This window comes from Pinus tabuliformis, chromosome 4_2 (assembly GCF_031772625.1).
Source record: "Pinus tabuliformis cultivar Carrire ecotype Pingquan chromosome 4_2, CPIR1, whole genome shotgun sequence".
NCBI classification, from domain to species: Eukaryota; Viridiplantae; Streptophyta; class Pinopsida; order Pinales; family Pinaceae; genus Pinus; species Pinus tabuliformis.
Genome location: NC_142304.1, coordinates 1124454857 through 1124466314, shown reverse-complemented (window position 1 = coordinate 1124466314; position 11458 = coordinate 1124454857).

Sequence of the window (11458 nt, the reverse complement as noted above, 5' to 3'; positions counted from 1 at the left end):
CACATACACAACTATCCATAGAATTGGGGCTATGGGATTCCACACACTCACATTACAATGTTATTATTAAAAATAAACTAGCAATGGGAACAAGAACACAAAGGGATCTAGAAATGCAGCCTCTTATTTATATTAATAGTTGAAAACAAGCTACATTCCCATACAAATAAGATTGGAGATCCTGCAAATGGCATGCATGGATTCTCATTCAAGATTAATCTAAGACACTGAAGCTAAATCGTGGACCCGGATGGAAGCACCAGTCAAATTCACCACCGGGTTTTACTCCTGAGATCAAGTTAGAAATGGCCATGCCAACTTCTTAACAGAAACATAATAAGATAGACAAAACCAAGATGCCCCAAATGCCTAGCTCATATCCCCTTTTAAAGCCCATATGGACTCTCTAGAAGCCTTATTTTATTGTTTTCCCTTGAAAAATGAAGACAAATACCATGGGCCGATACCATGGGAAAACACCAAGGAAAATGCCATGGGAATATTTCATCCAGTTTGACCATATCAAGAAATGGGAATATTAGAAATCCTCCTACCCAAAGATTTTTTTTCCCTCGAGAAAACCACTTTATCCACAACAGGAGCATTTGTACATTGATACCCATATCCCATACAACCCAATGTGTTATTCCATTCCTCCATATTAAATGATCCTGAATGGATCCTTCGATACATGGATCCCAAACAATCTTCCACCCAATCTTGCTCCTAATAGATTCTCCTAGATCCCAATGTCATCTAAGTCGTGGGACCTGTGGGTTATGATACCATGTCAACCCTCCATCACTTACCTTGCTTAAGGGCCCAAGCTGTAATATACCCTTGGCTAAGAGTATCCTCCTAGGAATCATACTATCGATATAATTTCAACTCATAATCTCTCACCAATCCATCTCGTGGGAAGGATGTAATGTATGAATTCCTACACATGGAATAAGTCGACCATCCTAATGTTGCCTGATGCTCAACTCATGTTGCTCCACCCAATCACCCAACACGATCCATTTGTATAACTCTCCACTGCTCTCCCTAATGTATAAATATGGGTTGGTAGTATCGTAGGCCCTATCTATGTACTCTTGTAGAGGGCTTCTCTGGAATTCCCAATTGCATTCCTCTTGTTGCCTTGTGAGGGACTTGAGTCATTCCTCTACACTAGAAAGTTTGGATCCTAACTCGGAACATACACTTATGAACTGCTCAATTTTTCTATTCTCCTATAAGATATTGTCTTGGGTTTTCCAAAATCTCTGCTTAAACATCATAAGATCTATCTTGAAATCTATGATCTTTCCCCAAAAGTCCTCTACTAATGATTTTGGTGCCCTGCTAAATGTACCTATCTGCATCAGATGCCCCATGACCACATCTTCAACTTGATCCTTTGACCAACTCTTTGAGAATGGTTCATCCTACATATTATGTCTGTCATGCTCCCTCTCATGACCATTGTCATTATGTTGGTTCACTACTATTGACTTCTCACTCAAGTTTTCCTAGCATCCCACATCTGTGAAGACAGTATGTTGTTCATCTTCCCCGGTTGTCAAACATAGATGCACTCGTGGATTGTTATCTCTACTTGATTGCTCATATTATTTATGTACATCCCCATAGAGACCTATGGTCTCAGTTTTATAGGATTCTACCTCATCAATACCATTAGTTAAAATTTCCTCATGCACTTTAAGATGCTTGTCAACCTACAAGGCTCCCTGAATAATACCACGCTGCTTCTCACCGCCGTGAAGATCAATAGACACAACTATAAAAGAAACCCCATGGTTTGAAGGAATCTCCCTATTTCCTCCTTCCTATACCTGGACAAGAATGTTCAAGTTCCCAAGATCCCTTGCAAATAAATCATAGTCCTCTCCTCCTTAGTTCATTTTTGCTACAAGTTTTACTACCTTTGTTCTCGTTTCTTGCATCAATCCTTTTAAGCTCCTTCTTAGTCAGCACCGTTCTGAGAAATTTTATGCTTTGCATGACCAACTTCTCCACGAGATCATAGGAAATTGGTGATACAATTAGTTCCTTTCTCCAAATGGTCAACATCTTGGATCTCAGTGTCTTGCAAATGTCGACAACTCCTCCTAAAAGCAGGGACATAATCTTTTGCATGCTTGTTTTGAAACTATCTAGGTGAGCTGAAGTAATTCTCGTGTAAACTTTGAAACGGGAACTATAAACTCAAATCGGGAACTCTGGCCAAAAAACCCCAAAAAAACATCAAAAACAGTGCTAAAAACGAAAAGTGTGTATACTGGAACGATGTTTTTTTTTTAGGTGTCAATTTTGAACGTGTTTTAAAAATGGCAGTGACTACGAAATTTACTACGAAATTTTCGTGCAAAATATAGCTTCAAAACGAAAGTGTTGATACTGGAATAATGATTTTTTTTTTTACGGTCAATTTTCAAACTTTTTAAAAAATGCTAATAAAACCAATTTTTTATGTCTCAAACAAAGTTAAATTTTAAGGAAAAAACACATTAATGTTTCTGGTAGAATATCATTTTTCTTTCCTAAGTATAAATTTAACATGTTTTCAACCACAACATGCTAGAAACAAAAGAAATTGAAAATTTTTCAACTATAAAACTAAAAAAACATGACATTATGAACAATTTATATCACTGACACTGCGCCGACCCCCCCAACCCCCGCCCAACTGTACCCTTCCCCAGCCCCCATCCACCCCTACCCCTGTGCCCTACCCCTACCCCCCCCGCCCCCCACTCCTTACACCCTACCCGCGCCCTACCGTTACCCCCCCCCCCCTCGCCCACACCCTACCCCCCACCTTACCCTCCCCCCTCCCAACCCCCTACCCTTAACCGCCCCCCTACCCCCCCCCCCCAACTCCCTACCCCCCCTAGTCAAAGTGAAAATTGGCACTTCAAAGATCACATCCAATGTTCTTTCCAACCACCTTCAAGACTGCTCCAAACAATCCTACTTCTATTATCTATTATTACTAAAGCATGGTTACAAGTGTTTTACTTGTTTTATGTGTATTTTAGTGCCTTTGGTCTCCTAAGTTATGGCCTGTATCTCTAACTACTTTTGATTCTCTATCATAAGTTGCTAGCAATTTCTTTATAATAAAGAATAGTGAACAAATCTGATCAAAGTGAATCTACTATTACTAAAACATGGTTACAAGTGTTTTATTTGTTTTGTGTGTATTTTAGTGCCTTTGGCCTCCTAAGTTATGGCCTATATCTCTAACTACTTTTGATTCTTTATCATACATTGCTAGCAATTTCTTTATAATAAAGAATAGTGAACAAATCTGGTCAAAGTGAATCTACTTGTATTTCACAAATAGATGTACTTTTTTTTTATGAATGAATAAAACTTTGGTTTAAAAGAATTATATATATATATATATATATAAACATAATTAGTATTCAAAAAACAATCAAAATTTAATGTTAAAAACATAAAAATTTAATTTATACAGAAATTGTAAATTATATATATATATATATATATGATTGAATGACTAAAACTCAAAATTTAATGATAAAAAATATAATCTTATTTTAAAATATACTTTAATTAACATGAAAATTGTAAAATTTAAATAATTAGAACAAGACTCTTTAAATTTACACCTTATTAGCAAAATTAACAAAATTGTTAATTTACGGTAAAAATAAAACTAAAATTCTGTAGTTACAATTATATATATATATATATATATATATATATGATTGAATGACTAAAACTCAAAATTTAATGATAAAAAATATAATCTTATTTTAAAATATACTTTAATTAACATGAAAATTGTAAAATTTAAATAATTGGAACAAGACTCTTTAAATTTACACCTTATTAGCAAAATTAACAAAATTGTTAATTTACCGTAAAAATAAAACTAAAATTCTGTTCAAAAGCAAGCTAGTTTCTCATGTTTTTCCAAACAAAAGACATCCACATTATATAATATAAAACTATTTCACTTTAAAAATTTAAAATTGCCAATCCACATTATATAATATAAAACTATTTCACTTTAAAAATTTAAAATTGCCAACTATATGTAATATCGTTAAAAAATTGAAGTAATTTTTTAGAAATATATTATTAAACATTTTATAATTTAATATTAAAAATTTTCAATATTTATAAACTTTTAAGATAATATAAGTTTTTTCTTCAAAATTCTCACAAAATATGCTCCTGGTCGATTCCGGAATCGACCCAGGAGCATATTTTGTGAGAATTTTGAAGAAAAAACTTATATTATCTTAAAAGTTTATAAATATTGAAAATTTTTAATATTAAATTATAAAATGTTTAATAATATATTTCTAAAAAATTACTTCAATTTTTTAACGATATTACATATAGTTGGCAATTTTAAATTTTTAAAGTGAAATAGTTTTATATTATATAATGTGGATGTCTTTTCTTTGGAAAAACATGAGAAACTAGCTTGCTTTTGAACAGAATTTCGATTCCGGGAATCGACCCAGGAGCATATTTTGTGAGAATTTTGAAGAAAAAACTTAAATTATCTTAAAAGTTTATAAATATTGAAAATTTTTAATATTAAATTATAAAATGTTTAATAATATATTTCTAAAAAATTACTTCAATTTTTTAACGATATTACATATAGTTGGCAATTTTAAATTTTTAAAGTGAAATAGTTTTATATTATATAATGTGGATGTCTTTTGTTTGGAAAAACATGAGAAACTAGCTTGCTTTTGAACAGAATTTTAGTTTTATTTTTACGGTAAATTAACAATTTTGTTAGTTTTGCTAATAAAGGAGTAAATTTAAAGAGTCTTGTTCCAATTATTTAAATTTTACAATTTTCATGTTAATTAAAGTATATTTTAAAATAAGATTATATTTTTTATCATTAAATTTTGAGTTTTAGTCATTCAATCATATATATATATATATAATTTACAATTTATGTATTAATTAAATTTTTATGTTTTTTACATTAAATTTTGATTGTTTTTTGAATACTAATTATGTTTATTTTATATATATATATATATATAATTCTTTTAAACCAAAGTTTTATTCATTCATAAAAAAAAGTACATCTATTTGTGAAATACAAGTAGATTCACTTTGACTAGATTTGTTCACTATTCTTTATTATAAAGAAATTGCTAGCAATGTATGATAAAGAATCAAAAGTAGTTAGAGATACAGGCCATAACTTAGGAGGCCAAAGGCACTAAAATACACACAAAACAAATAAAACACTTGTCACCATGTTTTAGTAATAGTAGATTCACTTTCATCAGATTTGTTCACTATTCTTTATTATAAAGAAATTGCTAGCAACTTATGATAGAGAATCAAAAGTAGTTAGAGATACAGGCCATAACTTAGGAGGCCAAAGGCACTAAAATACACATAAAACAAGTAAAACACTTGTAACCATGCTTTAGTAATAAGAGATAATAGAAGTAGGATTGTTTGGAGCAGTCTTGAAGGTGGTTGGAAAGAACATTGGATGTGATCTTTGAAGTGCCAATTTTCACTTTGACTAGGGGGAGTAGGGGGTGTGCGGGGGTGATAAGGGTACGGCGCAGGTAGGGTGTAAGGGGGGGTCGGGTGGTGGGGAGGTGCGGGGTAGGGCACGGGGGTAGGGGTGGGTGAGGGCTGGTGAAGGATACAGTTGGGTGGGGGTTGCGGGGGTGGGCGCAGTGGCGAGGGGCAGCCGCGGGGAGGGGTTGGGGGGTTTGGGGGGATGGGGGGCGGGGGTAGGGGGATTGGGGCGCGGGTAGGGGGATTGGGGCGCGGGAGTGTGGGGGGACGGTAGGGGGTAGGGTGAGGGAAGGGGAGGGGGGCCCGGGAGGGGGGGAAGCTTAGGAAGCTTCGTTCAAACAGAAAATTCCGCTGAAAACAAACATCTAGCGTGGCATGCAAAGGATGGACCACGAATAAATACAGAGTTGGCGAGCGAAACAAAGAGAAAACACAGATTTGATGGATGCAGGGAGTACAATAACTTAGTAATCATATCGAGGGATTTGTCATCATCATCATTTTCAGAGATTGGATCAGGCGTATTACTTTAATTATTAATGTGTAGTGAATCCAGACAAGAGATCTCTCGTGAGAGGAATAAGTTAATGGGGTCGGGGCTTCAATGTAGTCGTCAGGGGGTTGTGGGGGGCGCATGGGTAGGGGCTCGCCCATACTTGCCTAATTGTGCACTTAGTCTCATTATCCCTCACCTGACCTCCCACTCGCCCATCGACCCGCCTGCCCGTTAGAGGTGGCTGGGCAATTCTGATTATACAAATAAAAAATTTATGGTATATTTTTGTTGTTAATTTAAGTTAATATGTTTTTTTATTTACTAATTTATGTGGTTTTTTTTAGGAAAATGGCATCAAGGAAAATTTCTTTGAATCTTTCTGGACCAAAGAGTCTTAAAGGTGTATCTTCAAAAAACATTGGTGAACGAACTCCACCTGAGCTCATGCCTAGAAATATTTCAAGTGCTTTAAGTGATAAGAAGCTAATCTCAGATTGGAAAAGTTCAAAAGAGGTGAAATTTCCATCAAGAGTCTGGTATGTGAAAGAAAGAGAGAGCACAACTGTGATTTTCGCATTGATTTTTAAGTTAATTATTATTTTTTGAAAAAAAAAATTGTTATTATTATTTTTTTGACATGAAATTCATAAAAAAAACTATTATTTGACCATTTTTAGTTAATATTTTTGTATAAAAATTGTGATTTTGACATGTTAATTCTAGCAAAAAATTATCAAAACGTTTAGTTTTTTTGTTATATTTATGTTAAAAATGGTTATTTTTATGTCCATTGTTAAAAAATGTTGTTTTTTAGAAACAATTATTTCATGTGGATTGAAAAATTAATTAAGGATGTATAAATATGTAGATTATCTAAAATTCAAACTATCGACTTTCTAATTTAAAAACGCAAAACAATAAATACCCCCCTAAAAAAAAAAAAAAATTAAGATAGAGAACAAGAAAATATGAATAAAATGACGACTTCAAAAACTATCAAATTTCGAAAATATTTTTTTACATTTCACACACTAGAAAATTAAAAGTCAAAAAATAGGTCTTTTAAAAAAAGGGTGTGATGCAGAATACTCAATTTTTAAAATCAGCATGAAAATCAATACCATTCTAAAACTTGATTTCATTCTTGAACATGAAAAAAATTAAAGTTCCAAAAACCATGTTCTAAAAAAAACATGTGTATTCTGCATCACCACTTTTGAAAATCGGGTCATTTTTTTGCTATCTCTACGAAACGGGTAACAATATCAGTTCCCGTTTCAAAGTTTACATTGTCGATATGATCCCAAACATATGTCAAGCACATGTTGACTCTTCTATAACTACTATGAAGGTTGAATATCTATATAAATTATGACGCCTTGTTCTCACATGGATCTTCAATGAGGCCCATAGATCACGCCCAACCTTTTGTTCCCTGGCTTGGCTCTGACCGATTCATGATATTTAACAGATCAACAACCTCTTGCTATGCGTTTACAACAATTTTTGGGCACATACAACTGTCACTACACCAATTGATTCCTAAACGTCTATCAGACACCTGTTGACTCTTTCAAAACTACTACGGTGCCGCAATCTCTATATAAACTTTGATGGCTTGTTCTCCCATGGATCTTCAATGAGGCATGTAGAACACACCTAACCTTCTACTCCCCAAATTTGATCAGGTGCTCAGAATTATGCTCAAAACAAAGTGTTAGAATCTTCTCAAACTAAGCTTCAGATTGGTCATTCTGAATCCAATGGTGTGAATGACACTCAAATCTGAGTTCGTATGCAGAAGTTAGAGCAAGTCAAAGTTCAGGTTTGACTTGCCTGCATAGCAAGATTGGGATGATGTGGCAAGTCTTCAACAAATAAGGAAGCACCAAGTGGCAGCTCGCCATTGGCCCTCGTAAATTTCATATCTCAGCAGTAAGTGTTTCGGTATTACAAATCGGTCCCCAACAGGTTCAAGGTTGTGATGCGATGAGGCAATCGCAAATCACAATCGAAATGAGTGAAGGGGAGAACAGAACAACTTATTGCCCCTGGCCCCGGCAAGGTTTGGAGTCACGATGCGATGTAATTTCATATCACAATCGCACGAAAGAAACGACAACAAGAATCGACCCTGATGCGGTTGAGTTTTGAATGCGATAGACCCAGACACGATAATTTGTATGTTGCAGTTTAATATACTGGTGGTTCAGTGAAATCAAAATCGTGGTGTTATAACGAGAAAAACGACCTTGCACTCACCCAAACTCATCGATTGCGATGAGTGGGAGGTTCCAGACCCGGGAATTTGATATGTTGCAGTTCATTATCCCGTCAAGTCCACAATACCACATCACAATGTTTATTGTGATAAGAGCCCGCAACGCTGCTAATTGTGATTACGATAAGGCCGACATAATATAGCCCACTGAATGGAAAATTTCATGCTTCCTTAGGGGATTTTGGAGTGGAAAAGGGGTTTTGGTCAGTTTTGGAGTATTTTGTAGAACGAATAGTGGGAGAAGTGTGAGAAGTCATAACTCCGTCAGTTCTTATCCAAAGTGGATGCAAAAAATGTCAATTCTAGTAGCTTTTGGCATGTTGAACTCATTGAAACAAGTTCAAAGGCATCCGAGCATTGTAAACACACTTTTGATGTAATTTGAGCATAATAGAGAGGCCTAAGCCATTGGAAGCTGGACCAAGGAGACATAGACTAAGAGGGGTGAACTCCTTTATCATGTGCTTGTTGTGTGTTGTATATTGATGTTCATTATTGTTATATTACCGTTCTTCAGCGTATGTTTTTATGTTAAATTGTTTATAACATTTACATCAGAAACTCTCACGGGAATCTGTTAATTACAAAAGTTTTTGAAACATTAAGCACTTGAAAAAGAAAATGATAATCATCCTGGGTTTATTTCTAAATGGGGAATTAGCACAACATTACTAATCTGCTCCAATTCGAATCAAGTTGGTATCAGAGCACTGGTTTTTCTTACTAAAATTTCTTTGTGAAAGAAGGATTTAATTGTTTGCAAGTTTATGTCATGCTCAAAAGGTTATAGCTCAAAAGAGGTGAGATTCCAGTTCAGCCTCAAGTTCAACCTCAAGTTGCAGAAGTTGTAATTGAGATTCCAACACTAGTACAACTTCAAGTTGTAGTCGAGTCTTCAGAGACCATGTCTCATAAAGGATAACCTATCATGACAGAAGATGAGAATGCCTTCAGAAAGGATTTCTTTGATATGATAGAGATGGTGAAGGTCCTCTATGAAGAGAGGAACAACAAAATACAAGGAGAATGTTCCAAGCCTCCCAATGGAGAAAGCTCTTCGAGAGGAAGTAATGGAAAGGAAGACAAGGGAAAAGGAAATAATGAGAATGGAGAAAAGACTCCACCATCTCCACCATCTTCTTCATCCTCTTCTTCAAAATCATCTTCAAACTCTTCCACCAATACCACCTTTACTCATACTCATCATCATTCTTCAAAAGGGGTTGGTAAATCACCCTTTCAGAAGCTTGATGTTAAATTCAAGTTTCCTATGCACATTGGAGAAATTAATGAAAAGAAGCTAGATAATTGGATTCGTCAGTTGGAGGTGTATTGTAGAATTTAGAACCTTCAGGAGGATGATATCAAGATTTAGTAGGATTCATTGAGAATGGAGGGTGAAACACTTGTATGGTGGGAATCAAGGACTCAAGATGAGATCAAGAAACATGGTAAGATCTCTATTACTTGGTTTGATTTCATTGTTTCTATAAAATAAAGTTCTACTCAAGAGTTTAGGAAAAGAGATATTATGCTAGGAGTAGACTTACAATCACAATATACCTTGCTAAAATACATAGGAGGGTTGCATAGCTATCTTCGACATACCATTCTTATGTTCAATCCCACGAATCTTGATGAGGTCTGTGTTCAAGCTACACACCTTGAAGCAAGAGGGGAAAATATAGAGGAAGAAGGTAAGAAGAAGCAATTTCAAACTGTTGAAAAATGGAAGAACTTTAAAGGAAAGTAGAAGAGAAATTCTTCTGTTAAGAAAGAAGGTGAGAGACCCGTGTGCAATAATCGTTCCAAGGAAGGAAATGATGAAGCGCATTGCTGGAAGCTTAATCCAGAATTACGACCGAAGAAATTAAACAATAAATGGAAACAAAATACCAATGCTACTGCACAGCAAGACTTAGGTTCAAACTGAGGGGATGAAACAAAAATCGTAGCCACAGTCACTAAGGGAAAACCCGTGGAAAAATCAATCAAAGAGGTCATAAATGAAGCAGTCGCAGCAAGTACTAGTGCAACAAATAATACCCACAATGTTTCAAAAGAGGAAAATTGAATAGAGCTATTCCATATCCGAGTCATTTCCAAACATATGAAAGTTGATATGATGTTTTTCAGTGGATCTCGGGCCAACTTAATTTCTAGAGATTTGGTTAAGAAAATGAATCTGGAAACCGTGACCCATCACAAACTATATCCCTTGGGATGCGTAACCAAGGGTTCTAATTTACAGGTCACACAGAAATGTACTTTTAGGTTTCAATCACCGCTAATTTCATTGATGAAGTTGAATTAGATGTTGTGCCATTGCATATCTCAAGAATTGTGTTGGGAAGTCCATATTTGTATGATAGGAAGGCTGTTTTCCATAGATTTGAGAAAAAATACCATTTGCTAAAAAACGGAGTGGAGTAAATTGTGAGAGCCCATCGCAGGAAACTTAATATATCTTTGGAAAGAGAAGGTGAAATGAAACGACTGGTTAATTCAATCAAGAGTCTCGTGGTCCTCATGATCAAGCAAAAAAATGACACGGAGCAAGAATCCTTTGCAAGTTGTGATGTAAAGATGAAAGTTGAATTGATTGATGTGGTCAATCAATATGGGGACATGTTTCGAGAACCAAAGGGACTACCACCAAAAAGAGAAATTCAACATGAAATTTAGCTACAACAGGACTGTCCACTCCCAAACATTGGTATGTATCAAATGTCAATTGTGGAAACTTTAGAAATTAAAAAACAGGTCTAGTAATTGTTAGATAAAGGATTAATTCATCCTTTTACTTCGCCATGTGGTTCACCAATTGTATTGGTACCCAAGAAATATGGAACCTGGCACATGTGTGTAGATTATTGAGCTTTAAAATAGATTACAATAAAGAATCAATATGCACTACCCAAAATAAATGATTTGCTAGATAAGTTGAAAAATGCAAAGTATTTCACTAAATTAGACTTGAGAAGTGGATATCATCAAGTTAGAATAGCTAAGGAGGACATATGGAAGAATGCTTTCAAAACCAAACAAGGATTGTTTGAGTGGCTAGTTATGCCTTTCGGTCTTTGTAATGCTCTAGCTACATTCATGAGAGTTATGAATGATGTTTTAAG